This window comes from Caretta caretta, chromosome 16, assembly GCF_965140235.1.
Source record: "Caretta caretta isolate rCarCar2 chromosome 16, rCarCar1.hap1, whole genome shotgun sequence".
NCBI classification, from domain to species: Eukaryota; Metazoa; Chordata; order Testudines; family Cheloniidae; genus Caretta; species Caretta caretta.
The window spans coordinates 13,257,175-13,281,230 of record NC_134221.1 but is presented as its reverse complement, the minus strand read 5'-3'; the positions used below and the strand labels follow the sequence as shown (position 1 = coordinate 13,281,230).

General features: G+C 42.6%; 1 protein-coding gene across 3 annotated transcripts in view; it reads left to right on the top strand.

Moving 5' to 3' along the window:
* Positions 1-20,350: 20,350 nt before the first annotated feature.
* The window catches only part of DYNC2I2 (dynein 2 intermediate chain 2), a 33,669-nt gene continuing 29,963 nt past the window's right edge, over positions 20,351-24,056 (top strand). For 2 of the 3 annotated variants that reach the window (XM_048822974.2, XM_048822971.2), the window contains exon 1: positions 20,354-20,511. The gene's annotated coding sequence lies outside the window, so the exon portion shown is untranslated. Of the gene's footprint in view, positions 20,512-24,056 lie in introns of all 3 variants that reach the window. The other variant, XM_048822968.2, reaches the window with a different exon arrangement.

The following is a 24,056-nucleotide window of genomic DNA, read 5'->3' as shown; positions in this document are numbered from 1 at the left end:
CCCCATTTCAGGCAGCACTGGTTCACCTTCTGTCCTTGCTTCATGCATGTGCGCCCCCACACACGCTAGATATTAGAGTTCGGGTGTATGTGTGGGAGAGCTAGTAGCAACACAGCCCCTCTGTCATTTGATGTTATTGTTCCTCTGTGTAAGGATCCCAACATTTAATTGGCTTTTTCCCCCCATCTGATTGGTTTGAACACTTGATGTCACATATCTGCAGAGTTTGCGCTTAACATTTATGTCTATTTTGTCATATCAAGCACATTCTAGAGTCACCGATGCCATAACAACACAGTTCTTAAGGGTTTAAAAATTAAATATTCAGAGTTGTCTCCTGCCTCAGATTTCCAGCATTATTCAAAAACTGTCATCCAAAGCAGTTTCAATGCTTGAACAACAATGGAAGTATTAAAAGGAGCATACTACTTCTATGACACATATCTCTTGTCTGTTGACATTATTGGAGAAGATAAAGTGCTCATTTTGTGACCGTGACCAGACCATGCTTTTCTGAGCTCCGATTGCATCAAGATCACATTGAATATTACATGGCCTCATTTTTCACTTTTCTCTTTTGATTGTGTAAGGCTTGAATATGATACATAACGTAATGTAACTTTACTAAAACATGCTGCCCAAATAAGTATCTTCCCTAAGAGAGGTGAATGGGGGCTATGGCAGATGGGCAGAGTCAATATTCCTGCTCTTGTCTGAACTTCAAATTGGACCATGAAGAAATACTTACTCGTATACATCATATCTTTCAAACACAATACGTTTACCCTAGTGTTGTCACTAAGGGAGCTAGGCTGCAGAGGAGCCTTCAGGATGGCAGGGGGCTAGACGCATTGTGTCAGTAACACTTTATCAGAGGAGTTATGAGAGTTTATTCCCATCTGCCTTTCTGTGTGGTATTGGCCTCTTTGGAGGTTGCTGCTGGCAATTGGTGGATGCAGAATTTGTGCAGACCTGTAACAACAATATCTTAATGGTATGCAATAATGATATAACAGCAGTTGTCAAACTGTGGGTGGGGACCCCAAAGTGGGTCGTGACCCCGTTTTAGTGGGGTTGCCAGGACTGGGGTTAGGCTTGCTGGGTACTGGGGTCCACATCCGGGTCCAAAGCCTGAGGCCCTGAGTGGTGGGGCTCAGGTTACAGGCCGCTTTGGCCCCACTGGGCTTGGGCTTTGCCCCCCCCCCCCCGGGGTAGTGGGGCTTCAGTGAGCTCAGGCTTTGGTCCCCCCTCCTTGGATCATGTAGTAATTTTTGTTGTCAGAAGGGGGTCACGGTGCAATGAAGTTTGAGAACCCCGGTATATAATGATCTTCATTCTAAAGGATCCCAAAGGGCATTACAGGCATATACGCTGCAATCACTTTGTCCACCACTAAAACATGAGTCACGACAGCTGTTTAATAGAAATATTATTCTTTAATTTAGGACAGGAAGTAAAGAATATGATATCCAATTAAAACTTCAGGGGGACAAATATAATCAGACTGAAATTACTCAAATTGAAATTTAGCCAGGGCAATGGGACTGTCATTCCAATCTGGATCTGACTCACTACAAGCCAAATGATTTGTGCTTTCAAGAAAAGGGGAAAAAAACCTTTTCAGACAGACATCCAACCTCATCTACTCTTCAACGAAGAAATCCTTCTTATTGTACAGTATTTCTTTCAATAGCTGCTATGTTGCTATAAGATTAACAGAGAATTGTAACTGTCCACCATATTCAGTTTCTGAGATGCCGAACCAGCGTTCTACAGTCACAAGTCCTACTTGAGCACTGTCTGATGACCCATTATGAACTCTGCCATGGGGTTTAGGTCTTGGTTTTGGTGACAGTTTTTGTTAGAGCGTTGTTTTGGCAAGTGAAAGAATAAAGCAGGCCAAATCCACCTGTAGGACACAATACAATGTTGTGTGAAAAAGTAAGAGCAGTACATCTTCATGGAAGTATTTTGGTCACTCAAAATGTGTATAAAGTAGAACCTCAGAGTTACGAACTGACCAGTCAACTACACGCCTCTTTTGGAACCGGAAGTACAAAATCAGGCAGCAACAGAGACAAAAACAAAACAAAAAAAGCAAATACAGTACTCTGTTAAATGTAAACTAAGGGGGGAAAAAAAAGGAAAGCAGCATTTTTCTTCTGCATAGTCAAGTTACAAAACTGTATTAAGTCAATGTTCAGTTGTAAACTTTTGAAAGAACCACAATGACTTGTTCAGAATTACAGGCATTTCAGAGTTATGAACAACCTCCGTTCCCAAGGTGTTCATAACTCTGAGGTTCTACTATATACTAAAATTATGTTAATATAATAACAATGTACATATATAAAAATCATAGAAATGTAGGGCAGGAAGGGACCTTCCTCGAGAGGTAATCTAGTCTATCCCCCTGCATGGAGGCAGTACCAAATATACTTAGAGCACCCCTAACCTGTTTGTCTAATCTGTTCTTAAAAACCTCTGACTATTGGAATTCCACAACTACACTAGGTAGCTTATTCCAGTACTTAATCATCCTTATAGTTAGAAAGTTTTTCCTACTATCTTATCTAAATCTTTCTTGCTGCAGATTAAGCCCATTACTTCTTGTGGACATGGAGAACAGTCGGTCACCATCCTCTTTATAAAAGCCCTTAAACCTTTTGTGCTTTGCATACTTATCAAGTCCCTCCCTTGGTCTTCTTTTCCCAGTACTAAACTTGCCCAGTTTTTGTAACCTTTCCTCATAAGTCAGGTTTTCTAAACCTTTTATCACATTTGTTACTCTCCTCTGGACTCTCTCCAATTTTTCCACATCTTTCTAAAAGTATGGCACATAAAACTGGACACGATACTCCAGCTGAGGCCTCACCAGTGCAGCGTGGAACAATTTCCTCCCATGTCTTACATTCAACGCTCTAATCCCCAAAATATTAGCCTTTTTTTGCAACTGCATCACATTATTCACTCTTGTTAAATTTGTGATCCAGTATGACCCCCGGATGCTTTTCTGCAGTACTGCCACCTACCCAGTTACTCCCCATTTTGTATTTGTGCATTTGATTTTTTTTTTTTTTGTAAATATAATTCTTTACACGCCTTTATCAAATTTCATCCCGAAGAATCCCACAGTGCTTTAAAAATTTTATAAGTTTATAGAACAGCTGTACAAAAGGTTCATATCACCCCCTGCAGAAGTGCAGCCACCTGAGAGTGAGCCCTGGAAACTGTTTTAACAGTGGACATCCATGCTGGGAACATGCTTCACAGAGCATTTGCAGGATCAGGCTCTATATCAGGAGCAAAGATACTTGCAGCATGAGAAAAAATTTGTTACAAAATAATAAGGCTCTTGAATTGTTTAGGACACCAGAAGATGAAGGCTGCAAAACCTTAGCAAGGGCTTAAAAGGGTTCACTTAAAGCTGCTGTGAGAGGGATGTCTGTGACTATCAGTGTATACTCTGAGTAGCAGGCAGAGATGCTCCGGCTCTTTTGCTGCATGTAATCTGTTTGACAGCCCAGAGGAACTACGGAGTCTCCATGACCCTGGAAAGACAGCTTGGCAGGCACATATGTTAAACAGGCAAATGCTTCTCTCCCAACTGTTTATTCATCTCCAGTAGCCATAGACCCTCCCAGTCAGACACTCACATTAGTGTTGAATGGTTAGATAATGACTGAAGAATCTTGCATGTGTCTTCACAGTGGTTGCATCCAAACCCATGGATCTAAATACTTGTGAGATGACAAGAGTCTCTGAAGCAGGATGATGGCCTAGTGATTTAGGCTGTGTCTACACTGGCACTTTCAGAGCTAAAACTTTAGTCATTCAGGGGTGTGAAAAAACACACCCCTGAGTGACAAAAGTTTTAGCGCTGAAAAGCGCCAGTATAGACAGCGCTTTATTGCTGTGCGTCGTGCTCCTGGCGATAAAGCTACCAGTGCTCATTCGGGTGGGTTTTTTTTATCACTGAGAGAGCTCTCCCCAGTGATAAAGCGTGACTACACTGCCCACGTCACAGTGCTGCCATGGCTGTCAACAGGGAGATGTCAATATCATATACAGCAGAATGATTCAGTGTAAATAATTATCTTTTTTTGGTGGTTCAATAGAGTCCCCTTTAAACATAACTAACTAAACCCGATCTATAATATTCCCTATGACAGCATCTCTAACACTATGGTTTGTGGACCACTAGTGATGTATGGAGCACTTGCTTGTTTCTGTGGAGTGCTGTCTGGGCTCTTGGTATTGGTTCTCCTTCTTTCCAGCTGGTAAATCATGTTAAGAGGCAGCTAAAATACAGTAAGGATATAGTTTTCAAAAGTACCTAAGGGACACTGAAGGTCAATGGGACTTGCTTCTACGTGCCTGAGACACTTCTGAACATGGGACTTAGGTACTTAGAATTGTTTTTACCCTAAATAGGCCATCCTGATTATTACTACAAAAGTTTTTTTTTTTCCTGACGATAATAGCTCACCTTAACTGATCACTCTCATTATAGTGGGTATGGCAACACCCATTTTTTCATGTTCTCTATATCTATCTATATCTATATATCTTCCTACTGTATTTTCCACTGCATGCATCTGATGAACTGGATTTTAGCCCACAAAAGCTTATGCTCAGATAAATTTGTTAGTCTCTAAGGTGCCACAAGTACTCCTTGTTCTTTTTGCTGATACAGATTAACACGGCTACCACTTTGAAACCAGCTTTTCTTATGTTTCTTTACTATGTAAGCAATTGTGTTGCTACAAAGATGTATGATTGCAAATAAGAAGGAAAGTGGTCTATGTGATAGAGAATGGGGGGTAGGTGGTCTAGGAGAAAATTTCTCTACGTTTGTGACCCATGCTATGAAAATTGTGACCCCCCCCTGCCTATACAGTGAGAAGGGGTGACATTTGAATAGAGGAGCTTCCCTTCTTCCTGACTTCTATTAAACTTGCACCTTTTTATATCTGGGGCAGTTGGATTGCTCTGTTTCTTGTCTCAGATGGTACCCTGCTACACAGTGTTTGTGACTGATGATTGTTTGCTACACACTTGTACACAGACTTGTTCACAGAAGCTGCTGTTAAAGCCAGTCCTATCCAACTGCAGTTTTCTAATGCAGAAATATTTAAATGCTGTCATGCAGTCCACATGTGGCTCCACCACTTCCAGATGTGGATACTGTCTTTCTCTTGGGCATGTAATTTACAACTTTATCCAGGATGTGAAATGTAAGAGCTTTAATGTGGCAGGACATATTGACCAATGTAACTATGGCTCTTTTGGTTCTTTAGCACCTGCACTGATTTCACTCGCAGGGGCAGATTTCTGACTTCCTCACTGACTTGATGGCTTTACATAGCTAGATGTTCTTGTATCCTCAGCAGAGTTGCATAATTGTTAGTTTTGCAGAAAATTAAAGGCTTGATTCAGTTCCCGTTAAAGACAATGGGAGTGTTTCATTAACTATAATGGCAATGGTTCAGGCTCCTACTAAAGGGCTGGAAAACAAGACATTTACCTAGATTCATCTGAAGATTGTGATTTGTTGTTCCTGCATTTTGTTTCAGTGCTTTATAGTAACTGCTTTACTTTCAACAGTGAGTGTTGATACCAAGTGGACTTCTGAGAGAAATTGTTGGAGGAACTGACCAGTGTAAGAAAGGTCTTCCAAAATGGAGAAGTTGTTGTCCACACTGGGAGTTATTCCAGCATGGCTCTAGTGAAATAACTTATTCTCCTGTCACTATGCTGGACAATTTCCATGTGTGGACAGACCTTGAGATTATTCATAGGAGGAGTAACAGCTAGTTCTTCTCTGCTCCCTTCAATTCTGCTCTCTCTGACAGGGAAGGCTCTTAAATTCCAACTGTATAAACTCTCATTACTGAGGGAGAAGATCTGGTGCTATATAGATTAATTTCAGGACTAAACTCAGCAGAAGGTTGAATCAAAACAGGTGGAAACTAGTGTTAGATACTTGTAAAACATTATGCTGAAATAAAAAGAAAGCTCTAGACACACTTGTATCAGCTGTTCACACATAATTTTGTTAACAATATATTAGCTAATTTAGTCCTTATGAAAGGGAGGGACCAGAAGTACTGGACTGAACCATAGTAAGCCCTTATGTGGGTTTTCCCATACAGAGACTTTCAAATGACTCACTCCCCCCCCAGGAAAATTAGGAGAAAACTCTTGAGTTCTCTACAAGTAGGAATTGGAAATGTTTAATTTCCAGGATTTTGGTCCTGGCCAAATCTTGAAGCTCTTATTCAGCTTTTACTCCAGAAAACTCCCATTGATTTCTGAATAAGGATTGAGTAAAATCTCAGAATTTGGCCCCTGGGCCTAGAGCTGAGCAATAAAGAAGAAAAGAACATCATACTATGTGTCAGGTATTCCATTCCTCTCCTGCCCCCCCACCCCACTTACAGAGGGGCAGCTGTTTTCTTGGGAATCATGAAAGACTCCCCTTGTTATGGAAAGAGAGAGAAAGAGAAATTCTATTGATATTTCCACTCTGTGGAGGAGTATCCTCTTGTTTCTACCCAGGAAATATCAGATTAAAATAAACACACAGAACATCACTCAGTGAGGAGTGAGTGCTTTATTTGTAACTCTTTAGTTTCAGTCCAACACCTTTTAAATGTTTTCAGTGTGCCAATAGCCTTGGATAGTGTTAGGATATAGATATTCAGGCCTGTCTGTAAAGGCCTGTACTCTAAGAATTTAGGTGTATTCTTATCACTTGGCTAGTTATAGAGGTATAAAAGAGAGAATCAAAATCACTGTCTGCTGGTGTAAGAGCCTTCTCTTACTAAAAAGAAAAGGAGTACTTGTGGCACCTTAGAGACTAACCAATTTATTTGAGCATGAGCTTTCGTGAGCTACAGCTCACTTCATCAGATGTGTATGACATCTGATTCATTACATCTGATGAAGTGAGCTGTAGCTCACGAAAGCTCATGCTCAAATAAATTGGTTAGTCTCTAAGGTGCCACAAGTACTCCTTTTCTTTTTGCGAATACAGACTAACACGGCTGTTCCTCTGAAACTTCTCTTACTAAGACAGTCTGAGGCCCTGTTCTTAGGTTAAGGCCTTTGGCTAAGCAGCAGAGGCAGCCATAAGATGGGAAGCGAATGGTCACCTCCTCACATTCCAAACTAGTCACATTGAAATAAGGTGCTATTGGGCTGTTAGGAATACAATCCTGTCCTGATAATGCCTATCGCCTCCAGAGAAAGGGAAGTGCCTAGAAGATGTAAAAGGAAACCTAGTTTGATAGGTTTCAGAGTAACAGCCAGGTTAGTCTGTATTCGCAAAAAGAAAAGGAGTACTTGTGGCACCTTAGAGACTAACCAATTTATTTGAGCATAAGCTTTCGTGAGCTCACTTCATCGGATGCATACTGTGGAAAGTACAGAAGATCTTTTTATACACACAAACCATGAAAAAATGGGTGTTCACCACTACAAAAGGTTTTCTCTCCCCCCACCCCACTCTCCTGCTGGTAATAGCTTATCTAAAGCGATCACTCTCCTTACAATGTGTATGATAATCAAGTTGGGCCATTTCCAGCACAAATCCAGGTCTTCTCTCGCCCCCCCCCCCCAAACCCACTCTCCTGTTGGTAATAGCTTATCTAAAAAAGAAAAGGAGTACTTGTGGCACCTTAGAGACTAACCAATTTATTTGAGCATGAGCTTTCGTGAGCTACAGCTCACTACAGGACAGGCCTAACAAAGAAAATAACAGAACGCCACTAGCAGTCACCTTCAGCCCCCAACTAAAACCCCTCCAACGCATTATTAAGGATCTACAACCTATCCTAAAGGATGACCCAACACTCTCACAAGTCTTGGGAGACAGGCCAGTCCTTGCCTACAGACAGCCCCGCAACCTGAAGCAAATACTCACCAACAACCACATACCACACAACAGAACCACTAACCCAGGAACTTATCCTTGCAACAAAGCCCGTTGCCAATTGTGCCCACATATCTATTCAGGGGACACCATCACAGGGCCTAATAACATCAGCCACACTATCAGAGGCTCGTTCACCTGCACATCCACCAATGTGATATATGCCATCATGTGCCAGCAATGCCCCTCTGCCATGTACATTGGTCAAACTGGACAGTCTCTACGTAAAAGAATAAATGGACACAAATCAGATGTCAAGAATTCTAACATTCATAAACCAGTCGGAGAACACTTCAATCTCTCTGGTCACGCAATCACAGACATGAAGGTCGCTATCTTAAAACAAAAAAACTTCAAATCCAGACTCCAGCGAGAAACTGCTGAATTGGAATTCATTTGCAAATTGGATACTATTAATTTAGGCTTAAATAGAGACTGGGAGTGGCTAAGTCATTATGCAAGGTAGCCTGTTTCCTCTTGTTTTTTCCTACCCCCCCCCCCAGATGTTCTGGTTTAACTTGGATTTAAACTTGGAGAGTGGTCAGTTTAGATGAGCTATTACCAGCAGGAGAGTGAGTTTGTGTGTGTATGGGGGTGGGGGGGATGTGAGAAAACCTTGATCTATGCAGGAAATAGCCCGACTTGATTATGTAAAGAGTTGTCACTTTGGATGGGCTAGCACCAGCAGGAGAGTGAATTTGTGTGGGGGGGGTGGAGGGTGAGAGAACCTGGATTTGTGCTGGAAATGGCCCACCTGTTGATCATTTTAGATAAGCTATTACCAGCAGGACAGTGGGGTGGGAGGAGGTATTGTTTCATATTCTCTGTGTGTATATAAAGTCTGCTGCAGTTTCCACGGTAAACATCTGATGAAGTGAGCTGTAGCTCACGAAAGCTCATGCTCAAATAAATTGGTTAGTCTCTAAGGTGCCACAAGTACTCCTTTTCTTTTTGCGAATACAGACTAACACGGCTGTTCCTCTGAAGCTTATCTAAAGTGATCACTTTCCTTACAATGTGTATGATAATCAAGGTGGGCTGTCTCCAGCACAAATCCAGGGTTTAACAAGAACGTCTTGGGGGTGGGTAGGAAAAAACAAGGGGAAATAGTTTGATAGCATCCTGTCTGGCAAGAACTCACTTATCAATAGCTGGGATGTGAAATCCTCACTTCTGTATTGTTTTGTCATTATAGTTCCCACTTTGCTATTGTTTGTCTGTATAATGTCTGTCTGGTTCTGTGATTGTTTCTGTCTGCTGTATAATTAATTTTGCTGGGTGTAAACTAATTAAGGTGGTGGGATATAATTGGTTACATAATCATTTTTACAATATGTTAGGATTGGTTAGTTAAATTTCAGTAAAGTGATTGGTTAAGGTATAGCTAAGTAGAACTCAAGTTTTCCTATATAGTCTGCAGTCAGTCAGGAAGTGGGTGGGTGGGAAATGGGAACAGGGAATGAGGGTGGGGAAATTGGAATCATGTTTTGCTAAAGGGGGAAATGGGAACAGGGAATGGGGTGGGGAAATTGGAATCATGTTTGGCTAAGGGTAGGAATGGGAACAGGGACACAGGTGTAAGGCTCTGTGGTGTCAGAGCTGGGAAGGGGGTCAGTAAGGAAGGACACTGGAATCATGCTTGCTGGAATTTCACCCCAATAAGCATCGAATTGTTTGCACCTTTGGACTTTGGGTATTGTTGCTCTCTGTTTGTGCGAGAAGGACCAGGGAAGTAAGTGGGTGAAGGAATAAGCCCCCTAACAGATAAGTGCAATTGGAAAAAAGACAAACCAGGAGTAAAAAGGGAAAGTATTAAATATATAAGACAAGGATTTAACATATACAATGTTATGCCATAATAATACTTTGTACTTATGATTTCTTTCATCTTAGGATGTCAAAGCACTTTAAGATTTAAAAGCAGAGTTTCTAAAACACCCTTGTGAGAAAAGTATTAAACTAAGTCACAGAGTAGGTAAGTGTCCACACCAGAGCTGGGACTGAAACTCAGGAATCCGAACTCCTAATCTTCAAGTTTTACCACTAAATATGATGTTTCCTTACATATCACCAACAAGAAATATTCTGCAAGTGGAACTTAATTAACAGTTCTGTTACTGGTGTGTGAACACTAGTATAGTTTTATTTATAGTTTATTTATTTATTTATAATAAATGTATTTATTAATTTATTTGTACTGTGGTAGTGTCAAGAAGCCTCAGTTATGGACTAAACCCTATTGTGCTAGGTGCTGTACAAACATAATTAGTCCCTACCCCAAAGAGCTTACAGTCTTTCAGCTTGCCGTCCTATAGCTGGGACAGCTCTGCAGTGCTAACAGAAGTAAACATAAGATGATAGGACTTGACAGAATATACATGGGAGCAGGTCTGTCACGTAAAGTGATATTTTAGCATAGTCACCTTTATGACAAGATCATCCTTCCTTTCTTGCAAATAAAAATATCACAAACTCTCACAGGTTTGTACAAGGGAAATACCTTTATATCATGTGTTTCTTGGTTTTGCACTGACATGATTGGAAAATATTTTCTTTCTGCATTGAAGTGGGCAAAACAGAGGGTGAAGACATTTTTTCCCCAATAGTACTGTACATCCGTTATCAAATTTGCCACTTCTGGGATTCTTTTTGACAACAGTGTTGTTTTTTATACTGCACTGGGAAATCAAGCTTGTCAGAATATTTCATACTTCCAGATTGCTATCTACTTTCAGTCAATACTCCTCCATTTGAATGTGTGGAATTCAACATTTTGAAAACTCTGAGCTATTGCTATTCCTAAGGAGCCTAGGGGAAGGATTCTAGTGGCAGGGATCAGCACAGTGGATGGGGGAAGGGAGGAGAGGAAGGTCCATATCTGAGGAGAGACTTTCTGGACTAGGAAGACTTCACTGACATGCAGTCAGCACCCAGCATGGTTTCCTTCAAAGACCTTGTATTTTCATGCAGTACTGCCCTCTGGGAGTGAAGTTATAACTCTAGTCCTGGATAATAATAACAAAGAAAACTACCAGACTGCCATTGAAATGTCAACTGGGTGCTAGTGTCCTAGAGAATAACAAAGAAATGCTAATATAATTAATTATGAAGTCTTAGAGGCCTCATTAACATGTTTAGAGCCCAGATCTTTGGAAATGGAGCTGTATAAAGACATGCTCTGAGTTTATTCCTTTATAAATTATCTCCTGCCACTTCCCAAAACTGGAATCAGCTCTTGTAGGCCTTGACAACATGAGGAAGTTTGTTTTTCAGCCTCAATCCAGATGCACTGGTGCTATCAATGGTTTAAGCTGTGGTATAAGCAGGACTAGGGTAGGGTAGACTGCAGCAAGGTTAAAATGCCTGTACATTACAGTTTATACATTGGTAGCACAGATAGGGAAAGTTTGAATCATCTGATCAAAGTGAAAATGAGGAACAAAGGGAAAGCAGGGAGGGGAGGTGTCACCTTCTTTTTGCATTAAAATGTTTCCAGACCTACCTTTCATTTTGAGTGGCATGACCAGTCTACAGCCCTCTTCCTGGGCTTTACTTCATTCAGGTCACTCTCCAAATGCATCATCCAACTATATGGCTTCTATTTAAAAGTGTTTATGTAGGACTAGATTACTCCAGCTGTCACAAGCTAAGCACGGTTAGCTTGGGGTCAGTACTTGCATGGGAATCCTACAAAAATTTGCATGAAGTGGTAGTGCTGATGATTCAGTATCTGTTTCTTTTCAGTGCTGGGCCAGTGTCCCATTCTTCAGATGGGTTTCAGAGTAGCAGCCGTGTTAGTCTGTATTCGCAAAAAGAAAAGGAGTACTAGTGGCACCTTAGAGACTAACCAATTTATTTGAGCATGAGCTTTCGTGAGCTACAGCTCACTTCATCGGATGCATTCAGTGGAAAATACAGTGAGGAGATTTATATACACACACAACATGAAAACACCCATTTTTTCATGTTCTGTGTGTATATAAATCTCCTCACTGTATTTTCCATTGAATGCATCCGATGAAGTGAGCTGTAGCTCATGAAAGCTTATGCTCAAATAAATTGGTTAGTCTCTAAGGGGCCACTAGTACTCCTTTTCATTCTTCAGATGGAATACAAAACCATTTCTGGTCATTAGAAATTGCTTGGCAATTTTTTCAGCAGTAGGAATGTTAAAATTGGTATCTTGGCCATATTCCAGTTTGGATATTTACTATATTCTTCCTCCCTAAATCCCCCATGTAGTTTTTGCTCAGTGTGATATTCTTCCTTTATTATTCTAAGATGCTAAGTAGTTGTGTAGAGTTGCTTGTGTGTGTAGTCTGTAAAGCACTCTGAGATCCTTTGATGTGAACGATGATAAGATGCTAATAAAGGTAGGATATTCTTATTTACAGTTTCAGAAGCTACTTTGAGGTCTTGTCTGCGCTAGAAAGGCTTTTCTGGTGAAGCTATACCTGCAAACCCTCCTAGTGGAGATGTAGCTTATACTAGAAAGAGTTCTTTTTCTGATAAAATGACAGGTTTCAGAGTAGCAGCCGTGTTAGTCTGTATTCACAAAAAGAAAAGGCTTTTTCTGATATAGTTTATACTAGTCTCCCAAATGAAAGAAGGTCTATTTGCAAAATGAAAAGGAGTACTTGTGGCACCTTAGAGACTAACCAATTTATTTGAGCATGAGCTTTCGTGAGCTACAGCTCACTTCATCAGATGCATACCGTGGAAACTGCAGCAGACTTTATATATACACAGAGAATATGAAACAATACCTCCTCCCACCCCACTGTCCTGCTGGTAATAGCTTATCTAAAGTGATCATCAGGTGGGCCATTTCCAGCACAAATCCAGGTTTTGTCACCCTCCACCCCCCCACACAAATTCACTCTCCTGCTGGTGCTAGCCCATCCAAAGTGACAACTCTTTACATAATCAAGTCGGGCTATTTCCTGCATAGATCAAGGTTTTCTCACATCCCCCCCACCCCCATACACACACAAACTCACTCTCCTGCTGGTAATAGCTCATCTAAACTGACCACTCTCCAAGTTTAAATCCAAGTTAAAGCTATTACCAGCAGGAGAGTGAGTTTGTGTGTGTATGGGGGTAGGGGGGATGTGAGAAAACCTGGATTTGTGCAGGAAATAGCCCGACTTGATTATGTAAAGAGTTGTCACTTTGGATGGGCTAGCACCAGCAGGAGAGTGAATTTGTGTGGGGGGGTGGAGGGTGACAAAACCTGGATTTGTGCTGGAAATGGCCCACCTGATGATCACTTTAGATAAGCTATTACCAGCAGGACAGTGGGGTGGGAGGAGGTATTGTTTCATATTCTCTGTGTATATATAAAGTCTGCTGCAGTTTCCACGGTATGCATCTGATGAAGTGAGCTGTAGCTCACGAAAGCGCATGCTCAAATAAATTGGTTAGTCTCTAAGGTGCCACAAGTACTCCTTTTCTTTTTGCGAATACAGACTAACAAGGCTGTTACTCTGAAACCTGTCATTATTTGCAAAATGAATCTTTTGCCAGTAACACTGCATCTACACTAGGGCTTTTCCCAGAGTAGCTATGTTGGTCTGGAGTGTGGGGTGTTTTTTTTCTTCACACTCCTAACTGACATACCTATGCTAGTAAAACTTTAAAGTGTAGATGAGGCCTGAATCTATGCTCAGATACTATGTTGAGTATTTAAAATTGCACATTTTAAATAAAAAATCAGCAAATGTTTACTTAAGAGCAGGCAGAAACTACTGGCCAAATCCTGCTTTTATTCTCATCAGTGTAAATGCAGTGTAAACCTTAGGTCTGGTCTACACCAAAACTTAGGTCAAAAGGCTTAGTGAAGATGCCCTCAGTCCAATATGGATGCCACTAGGTCAACGGAAGAATTCTTCTATTAACCTAGCTACCACCTCTGAAGGGGGTTGATTTACTACTGTGCTGGAAAAATCCCTTCTGTTGTTGTTATAAGTGTCTAGACTACAGCGCTGCCATAGTGCTTGCAATGTAGACATAGCCTGAGTAGAATTACTCCAAGAGTAGAACTGAGCAGAATTTGGCTATGTGTTTCTAGGTGCCCTTTTAAAAATGATACTTTTGCAGCGGTGACTGCTTTTAGAATAATAAATAATATTTTGCCATAGCACTTTCCTTCTGAAGATTTCTAATTATTTTACAAATGTTAATTCACCCCCCTCCCCAACAAATCTGTGAGGTACTATTGTGTCCATTGTATAAGCTGGTGAAGTGAGGCACAGAGTGGATAAGCAACTTTCCCAGTCACATGATGAGTTAGTGACAGAGCTAGGGGTCCTGATTTCTGGTGCCCTATTGTTGTGAGCACTACACCATACTTCCCCTGTGGTCATGCCCATTCTTGTTATATTTGGCTATAATTTTTGTCTCTCCCTTTTATTAAGGGCTGCCTTTGCAACGTAGGTGCTTGGATGTGAGTTTAGCAATACCTGCAAAAAAGGAAGAGGTCATTAATGCCCAAAATATTTAAAAGGATTAAACCCCCAAACCCTACCAAACTTGATTGATCTGTGACTTAATTGGTAATTGATGTTATTTATTGTCATGTTTTTCTGTACCAGATAAGGACTGGCTACAGAGTTGCTTATACACACCAGATGTATTCACCATAAGATCTTTTAATGCTCTGCCAGGTATGGCTTAGATTCTTTTAAATAACTTATAATAATCAGAACAATATAACACATTTTAGCATTACATTACATTGTCCCCTTTAAGTTATGCGTTCCTTCCGTTTAAAAAATATACCCTATCAGACTACCTTTGACGTTCTGTACGGATTAGTCTGTTATGTGTGTCTGAATCAAACTGGTTTTCTAATTATATAGCCTGAACACATAATAACTTGGTTATCTGGCTATCCATTAGTGCAAATTGTCTGTGATTAGTTTGATTGGCCATTATCTTTGAAAACTCGTGGCGAATGGGGGAAGTCCCAGATGACTGGAAAAAGGCTAATGAAGTGCCAATCTTTAAAAAAGGGAAGAAGGAGGATCCTGGGAACTACAGGCCAGTCAGCCTCACCTCAGTCCCTGGAAAAATCATCGAGCAGGTCCTCAAAGAATCAATCCTGAAGCACTTACATGAGAGGAAAGTGATCAGGAACAGTCAGCATGGATTCACCAAGGGAAGGTCATGCCTGACTAATCTAATCGCCTTCTATGATGAGATTACTGGTTCTGTGGATGAAGGGAAAGCAGTGGATGTATTGTTTCTTGACTTTAGCAAAGCTTTTGACACTGTCTCCCACAGTATTCTTGTCAGCAAGTTAAAGAAGTATGGGCTGGATGAATGCACTATAAGGTGGGTAGAAAGTTGGCTAGATTGTCGGGCTCAACGGGTAGTGATCAATGGCTCCATGTCTAGTTGGCATCCGGTGTCAAGTGGAGTGCCCCAGGGGTCGGTCCTGGGGCCGGTTTTGTTCAATATCTTCATAAATGATCTGGAGGATGGTGTGGATTGCACTCTCAGCAAATTTGCGGATCATACTAAACTAGGAGGAGTGGTAGATATGCTGGAGGGCAGGGATAGGATACAGAGGGACCTAGACAAATTGGAGGATTGGGCCAAAAGAAATCTGATGAGGTTCAGTAAGGATAAGTGCAGGGTCCTGCACTTTGGACGGAAGAACCCAATGCACAGCTACAGACTAGGGACCGAATGGCTAGGCAGCAGTTCTGCGGAAAAGGACCTAGGGGTGACAGTGGACGAGAAGGTGGATATGAGTCAGCAGTGTGCCCTTGTTGCCAAGAAAGCCAATGGCATTTTGGGATGTATAAGTAGGGGCATAGCGAGCAGATCAAGGGACGTGATCATTCCCCTCTAGTCGACATTGGTGAGGCCTCATCTGGAGTACTATGTCCAGTTTTGGGCCCCACACTACAAGAAGGATGTGGATAAATTGGAGAGAGTCCAGTGAAGGGCAACAAAAATGATTAGGGGTCTGGAACACATGAGGAGAGGCTGAGGGAACTGGGATTGTTTAGTCTGCAGAAGAGAAGAATGAGGGGGGATTTGATAGCTGCTTTCAACTACCTGAGAGGTGGTCCAGAGAGGATGGTTCTAGACTATTCTCAGTGGTAGAAGAGGACAGGACAAGGAGTAATGGTCTCAAGTTGCAGTGGGGGAGGTTTAGGTTGGATATTAGGAAAAACTTTTTCACTAGGAGGGTGGTGAAACACTGGAATGCGGTACCTAGGGAGGTGGTAGAATCTCCTTCCTTAGAAGTTTTTAAGGTCAGGCTTGACAAAGCCCTGGCTGGGATGATTTAATTGGGGATTGGTCCTGCTTTGAGCAGGGGGTTGGACTAGATGACCTCCTGAGGTCCCTTCCAACCCTGATATTCTATGAAATCCTTGAGTCGTTATTGTTTTGTTCTGCATCTGCCATCTGTAGAGTTTGTGTAACCCTGACAGACCCTGGTCATTGATGGACGGGATCGAACCTGGGACCTCTGGAGCTAAATGCATGAGCTTCTGCTACATGAGCGAAAAGCCACATGGCTATTAGCTAAAGCTGTATCAGATTCATTAATCAATAAGTGGTCTTGCCACTAGATGGGACAGAGCACCATACCCAGGAAGTGTATGGGTTACATTTGTGGATTATGTTTGCTCTGTTGATTGTTATTTCTGAGGAACAAACTGTAGATGTTGATGGTTTCTGTTGAACTCTCCACTGTGGCTGTCGGTCTCAATCACATATGGTCTGGATGCTGAATTCTTTCTTTACGACAATTTGTAGCTGTCCATCCTTTATCTCCATCCACTTTGACATGAACATGGTAACCAGGTTCTAGATCTGGCAGTTTTCTAGCTGAGTGACGTGTTTAAAAGTGGACCATCACACTCTTCTAGAATTCTAGTTCTAGCTTTCCTAGAATTCTTATCAATTTGGCTACTCCCTTCATGTCCGGCCACTTTGGAGATACGTTATTTTCCAAAGTTGGAAAAACAGTTCTGAGTTGTCTTTCCATTAGGAGTTGTGCTGGAGTATATCCAGTAGCAGCTATTAATGTTGATCTGTAAACACAGAAGAGCAAGGAATGGATCTTCCTGCTGTAGGATTTTCTTGGCTGTTGGCACAGCTCTCTCAGCCTCTCCATTTGCTTGTGAATAATGTAGGCTGCTACTAATCTGAACAGATCATATTTAATTTGGAAAGACTGAAATTCTGCTGCAGTGAATTGTGGCGTGTTGTCTGTCACTAGTTGTTCTGGAATACCAAAGTGAGCAAAAGTGCACTTCAGTTTTTCAGTAATACTGCAACATGTTATGTCTTTCAAATACATTATTTCTATATACTTGACAAATAGTCCACGACAACCAGGTATGATGTCCGCTGAATTTGCATAAATCTGCAGCTAGTTTCTTCTAGGGTGTGTTTGGTAGAGTTGTGCATACACTGCAAGAAAGGTTTTTATCTCTTAACCCCATAACTAGCCTGTCTCTGATATTTTCATGTTTTGCTTGCCCAAAATCACAGCTGTCAGCCAACATGTGCCACACTTATAAAACTTCCGACTTTTTCTTCTGGTTCTTGAATTCTCTGGTTAAAACATGCTCTTTCATAAACCACATTTCTCTGAGTATAAAGTATGCATCAAACATAGCCAGAACTCTTTCATAGTCATTTTTGTGACTCTTCAGTAAAGTCAAAAGATTTAAACATATGCTCTGCTTGCTTCCCCAGATCATAAGCTAAAGAAGATACCTGTATATCATCAGTTTTCTTGTAGAACTTGATAGCAATACTAAATCTTGCAAAAAATTGTTTCCAGGCTGTATATTCTGAAAGGTTTGGCAAGTTCTCTTGGGCATTGAAGAGTGCATGTTGATGAGATCCTGCAACCTTTGTTGTTGTTCCTTCTGTTTGCAGCTGTTGCTGTTGTTTTTCTTCTGTTTCTGGTATTAAATTTATTCCTGAAACCATCTAATTTTCTTCTGTACCAGATATGGACTGGCTACATGAGACTAGATGTGTTCATTATAAGATCCTTTAATAAGTGCTCTGCCAGGTATGGCTGAGGTTTGCTTAAATATGGTATTTTATGCACAGCGCCACCTACTGGCTGAACTATAAAATAAATTTAGCATTCCGTTTCATTTATAATACATCATATGGATTCAGAGGAACAGCCGTGTTAGTCTGTATTCGCAAAAAGAAAAGGAGTACTTGTGGCACCTTAGAGACTAACCAATTTATTTGAGCATGAGCTTTCGTGAGCTACAGCTCACTTCATCAGATGTTATACCGTGGAAACTGCAGCAGACTTTATATACACACAGAGAATATGAAACAATACCTCCTCCCACCCCACTGTCCTGCTGGTAATAGCTTATCTAAAGTGATCAACAGGTGGGCCATTTCCAGCACAAATCCAGGTTTTCTCACCCTCCACCCCCCCACACAAATTCACTCTCCTGCTGGTGCTAGCCCATCCAAAGTGACAACTCTTTACATAATCAAGTCGGGCTATTTCCTGCATAGATCCAGGTTTTCTCACATCCCCCCCACCCCCATACACACACAAACTCACTCTCCTGCTGGTAATAGCTCATCTAAACTGACCACTCTCCAAGTTTAAATCCAAGTTAAACCAGAACATCGGGGGGGGGGGGGAGGAAAAAACAAGAGGAAACAGGCTACCTTGCATAATGACTTAGCCACTCCCAGTCTCTATTTAAGCCTAAATTAATAGTATCCAATTTGCAAATGAATTCCAATTCAGCAGTTTCTCGCTGGAGTCTGGATTTGAAGTTTTTTTGTTTTAAGATAGCGACCTTCATGTCTGTGATTGCGTGACCAGAGAGATTGAAGTGTTCTCCGACTGGTTTATGAATGTTATAATTCTTGACATCTGATTTGTGTCCATTTATTCTTTTACGTAGAGACTGTCCAGTTTGACCAATGTACATGGCAGAGGGGCATTGCTGGCACATGATGGCATATATCACATTGGTGGATGTGCAGGTGAACGAGCCTCTGATAGTGTGGCTGATGTTATTAGGCCCTGTGATGGTGTCCCCTGAATAGATATGTGGGCACAATTGGCAACGGGCTTTGTTGCAAGGATAAGTTCCTGGGTTAGTGGTTCTGTTGTGTGGTATGTGGTTGTTGGTGAGTATTTGCTTCAGGTTGCGGGGCTGTCTGTAGGCAAGGACTGGCCTGTCTCCCAAGACTTGTGAGAGTGTTGGGTCATCCTTTAGGATAGGTTGTAGATCCTTAATAATGCGTTGGAGGGGTTTTAGTTGGGGGCTGAAGGTGACCGCTAGTGGCGTTCTGTTATTTTCTTTGTTAGGCCTGTCCTGTAGTAGGTAACTTCTGGGAACTCTTCTGGCTCTATCAATCTGTTTCTTTACTTCTGCAGGTGGGTATTGTAGTTGTAAGAAAGCTTGACAGAGATCTTGTGGGTGTTTGTCTCTGTCTGAGGGGTTGGAGCAAATGCGGTTGTATCGCAGAGCATATGGAAAATCATGTAATAAAACCTCAAAGGTTAGCAACAAAAAAGAGCCCTGTTTCTGCTCTTTCCCCATTGATATCTGTGCTGTCTCTTTCATACCTTCCCCTCCTATCCAAAATTGTGAATTGAATTGCAATAGTGCCTAGAGATCAGGGCCCCTTTGTGCTAAGCACTGTACAAAGAGATGGTCCCTGACCTAAAGAGCGGAAATATCCTGTATACCACACCTCAGCTCTCTTATGTTCCCTTCCTCTTTCTGTTATGTCTCCCAATGCCCCTTCATTCCATGCTTTGTTTGCCTCCTCAGTCTTTTCCTGCTCTTGCCGTTTCCTGTTGCTGATCTGGACTGTTATAATATAATATGTCACCTATTAGCAATACGTTAATGTGAGGCCAGATGAAAATCCCTCTTTTTAAAATACCTTTAATTCCACCCCACTTTCAGTTCAGAATTAACATCTCAAAACAGAAAATTCTGTATGTTTCTGATGTTACCATTTGTGGCCTCACACACAAGAGAGAGAAGAAATGCTGATTACGCTGTTCAAACACAGTTGATATGTTGAAACTCTCAAGCAGATCAGAGAGACTGGATTTCCAATGACCCAAGAACAAAAACATCACTCCCTAAAAGGACACTTGTCCTCTCCTTTTGCTGTTTGGTCACTTTTCATACTTATGGAAGAAGTTCAGACATGTGCAGCATATTACCAGGGAATATAAGGCACTGGGTTGCAGCGGCTCTGATCAGCTTTGCTGACTGCGCCGTTAAAAGTCCCGTCGGTGGTGCTGCCTGGCTAGTTCCTATCTGTTCTGACACCTGCTGCACCCTGGGAGTGGCCAGCAGCTGGTCTGGCTCCTGGGGGAGGGGGCTGGCTCTGTGCACTGCCCCCACCCCGAGCACTGTCTTTGCACTCTCGTGTCTGCGGGTGAGAGCCACGTGGAGCTGCTTGCACGCCTCTGCCTAGTAGCCAGACCTGCTGCTCGCCGCTTTTGGGGTGCAGCACGGTTCGTGGTGCCAGGACAGTCAGGAAGCCTGCTTTAGCACCCTTGCTCCGCCGCTGACTGGGAGCCACCTGAGGTAAGCCCGCACCCCAACCCTGTGCCCCAATCCCGTGCCCCAGCCCTGAGCCCACAACCCAGAGCCCCCTCCCACACCCTGAACCCCTCATTCCTGGCCGCAGCCCTCACCCCTGCACCCCTACCCTCTGTCCCAGCCCTGAGCCCCTTCCACACCCCAAACCCCTCATCCCCAGCTCTGTTGGGTTGCAGGCGTCAACAATTTTCTTCAACTGGGTCGCTAGAAAAAAAATTTGAAAACCACTGTTTTAATCTATGGTTGTAAAGCATTGCATATATTTGATACTCTATAATTATTAATAAACTAATATTTTATATGTGGAAATCATGCTGATTAAAGGTAATTTAGCAATGACTGCAGCAGATTCTCTGTTTTAAATTATAAATGTTTGCCTTAAGTACTGCTGAGAACTTTTGTGAAATACTCGTTTCCAGTCAGGTTCAAATGTTCAGTAAAGTTGTCCAGCAGAGTTGTCTAGCATACAGTAAACTGTGAGATTCAGAAGCACTCTACTTTCTGTACTTAATATTTACTGCATTTTGATCAAAGAACCCTGTAAAGAACACCCACTTTGCATATTTTAGTGGAGTGGCTGAGTTTGAATAGGGAAATTTATTTATTTACTATCTCAATCATTGGGAGACAAAGATTCTCAATGCCCTTAAACATCTTCAAGCAGTAGAGTCTGCTGATGTCCCAAGGAATAAGCATTTCCCAGCAAGTGCTATGCTAGGCTTTCAGCAATAGTAGGAGCAGAGCGCTGTTTTATGAGACAGCAGTCTGGGTCCTGAATGAATTCACTATGAGGCAGAACACTAAGTATTTTCTCCAGACAAGGGACTGGAGTCCTGCTGTGAGAAAAACAGTGCACTGCTCCTATTATTCCTCTTGTACTGCAAGTCTTTTATAATTGCTTCACATATGAATGTTTAAAACATCAAGTGCCAACAGAGAGAGCAGAAAAGGGAACAAGGGGAGTAAAGTATTAATCATAGAATCATAGAATCATAGAATATAAGGGTTGGAAGGGACCCCAGAAGGTCATCTAGTCCAACCCCCTGCTCAAAGCAGGACCAATTCCCAGTTAAATCATCCCAGCCAGGGCTTTGTCAAGCCTGACCTTAAAAACCTCTAAGGAAGGAGATTCTACCACCTCCCTAGGTAACGCATTCCAGTGTTTCACCACCCTCATAGTGAAAAAGTTTTTCCTAATATCCAACCTAAACCTCCCCCACTGCAACTTGAGACCATTACTCCTCGTTCTGTCATCTGATACCATTGAGAACAGTCTAGAGCCATCCTCTTTGGAACCCCCTTTCAGGTAGTTGAAAACAGCTATCAAATCCCCCCTCATTCTTCTCTTCTGCAGGCTAAACAATCCCAGCTCCCTCAGCCTCTCCTCATAACTCATGTGTTCCAGACCCCTAATCATTTTTGTTGCCCTTCGCTGGACTCTCTCCAATTTATCCACATCCTTCTTGAAGTGTGGGGCCCAAAACTGGACACAGTACTCCAGATGAGGCCTCACCAATGTTGAATAGAGGGGAACGATCACGTCCCTCGATCTGCTCGCTATGCCCCTACTTATACATCCCAAAATGCCATTGGCCTTCTTGGCAACAAGGGCACACTGCTGACTCATATCCAGCTTCTCGTCCACTGTCACCCCTAGGTCCTTTTCCGCAGAACTGCTGCCTAGCCATTCGGTCCCTAGTCTGTAGCTGTGCATTGGGTTCTTCCGTCCTAAGTGCAGGACCCTGCACTTATCCTTATTGAACCTCATCAGATTTCTTTTGGCCCAATCCTCCAATTTGTCTAGGTCCTTCTGTATCCTATCCCTCCCCTCCAGCGTATCTACCACTCCTCCCAGTTTAGTATCATCCGCAAATTTGCTGAGAGTGCAATCCACACCATCCTCCAGATCATTTATGAAGATATTGAACAAAACCGGCCCCAGGACCGACCCTTGGGGCACTCCACTTGATACCGGCTGCCAACTAGACATGGAGCCATTGATCACTACCCGTTGAGCCCGACAATCTAGCCAGCTTTCTACCCACCTTGTAGTGCATTCATCCAGCCCATACTTCCTTAACTTGCTGACAAGAATACTGTGGGAGACCGTGTCAAAAGCTTTGCTAAAGTCAAGAAACAATACATCCACTGCTTTCCCTTCATCCACAGAACCAGTAATCTCATCATAGAAGGCGATTAGATTAGTCAGGCATGACCTTCCCTTGGTGAATCCATGCTGGCTGTTCCTGATCACTTTCCTCTCATGCAAGTGCTTCAGGATTGATTCTTTGAGGACCTGCTCCATGATTTTTCCAGGGACTGAAGTGAGGCTGACTGGCCTGTAGTTCCCAGGATCCTCCTTCTTCCCTTTTTTAAAGATTGGCACTACATTAGCCTTTTTCCAGTCATCCGGGACTTCCCCGGTTCGCCACGAGTTTTCAAAGATAATGGCCAATGGCTCTGCAATCACAGCCGCCAGTTCCTTCAGCACTCTCGGATGCAACTCGTCCGGCCCCATGGACTTGTGCACGTCCAGCTTTTCTAAAAAGTCCCTAACCACCTCTATCTCCACAGAGGGCTGGCCATCTCTTCCCCATTTTGTGATGCCCAGCGTAGCAGTCTGGGAGCTGACCTTGTTAGTGAAAACAGAGGCAAAAAAAGCATTGAGTACATTAGCTTTTTCCACATCCTCTGTCACTAGGTTGCCTCCCTCATTCAGTAAGGGGCCCACACATTCCTTGGCTTTCTTCTTGTTGCCAACATACCTGAAGAAACCCTTCTTGTTACTCTTGACATCTCTGGCTAGCTGCAGCTCCAGGTGCGATTTGGCCCTCCTGATAACATTCCTACATGCCCTAGCAATATTTTTATACTCTTCCCTGGTCATATGTCCAACCTTCCACTTCTTGTAAGCTTCTTTTTTATGTTTAAGATCCGCTAAGATTTCACCATTAAGCCAAGCTGGTCGCCTGCCATATTTACTATTCTTTCGACTCATCGGGATGGTTTGTCCCTGTAACCTCAACAGGGATTCCTTGAAATACAGCCAGCTCTCCTGGACTCCTTTCCCCTTCAAGTTAGTCCCCCAGGGGATCCTGGCCATCCGTTCCCTGAGGGAGTCGAAGTCTGCTTTCCTGAAGTCCAGGGTCCGTATCGTGCTGCTTACCTTTCTTCCCTGTGTCAGGATCCTGAACTCAACCAACTCATGGTCACTGCCTCCCAGATTCCCATCCACTTTTGCTTCCCCCACTAATTCTACCCGGTTTGTGAGCAGCAGGTCAAGAAAAGCGCCCCCCCTAGTTGGCTCCTCGAGCACTTGCGCCAGGAAATTGTCCCCTACGCTTTCCAAAAACTTCCTGGATTGTCTATGCACCGCTGTATTGCTCTCCCAGCAGATATCAGGAAAATTAAAGTCACCCATGAGAATCAGGGCATGCGATCCAGTAGCTTCCGTGAGCTGCCGGAAGAAAGCCTCATCTACCTCATCCCCCTGGTCCGGTGGTCTATAGCAGACTCCCACCACTACATCA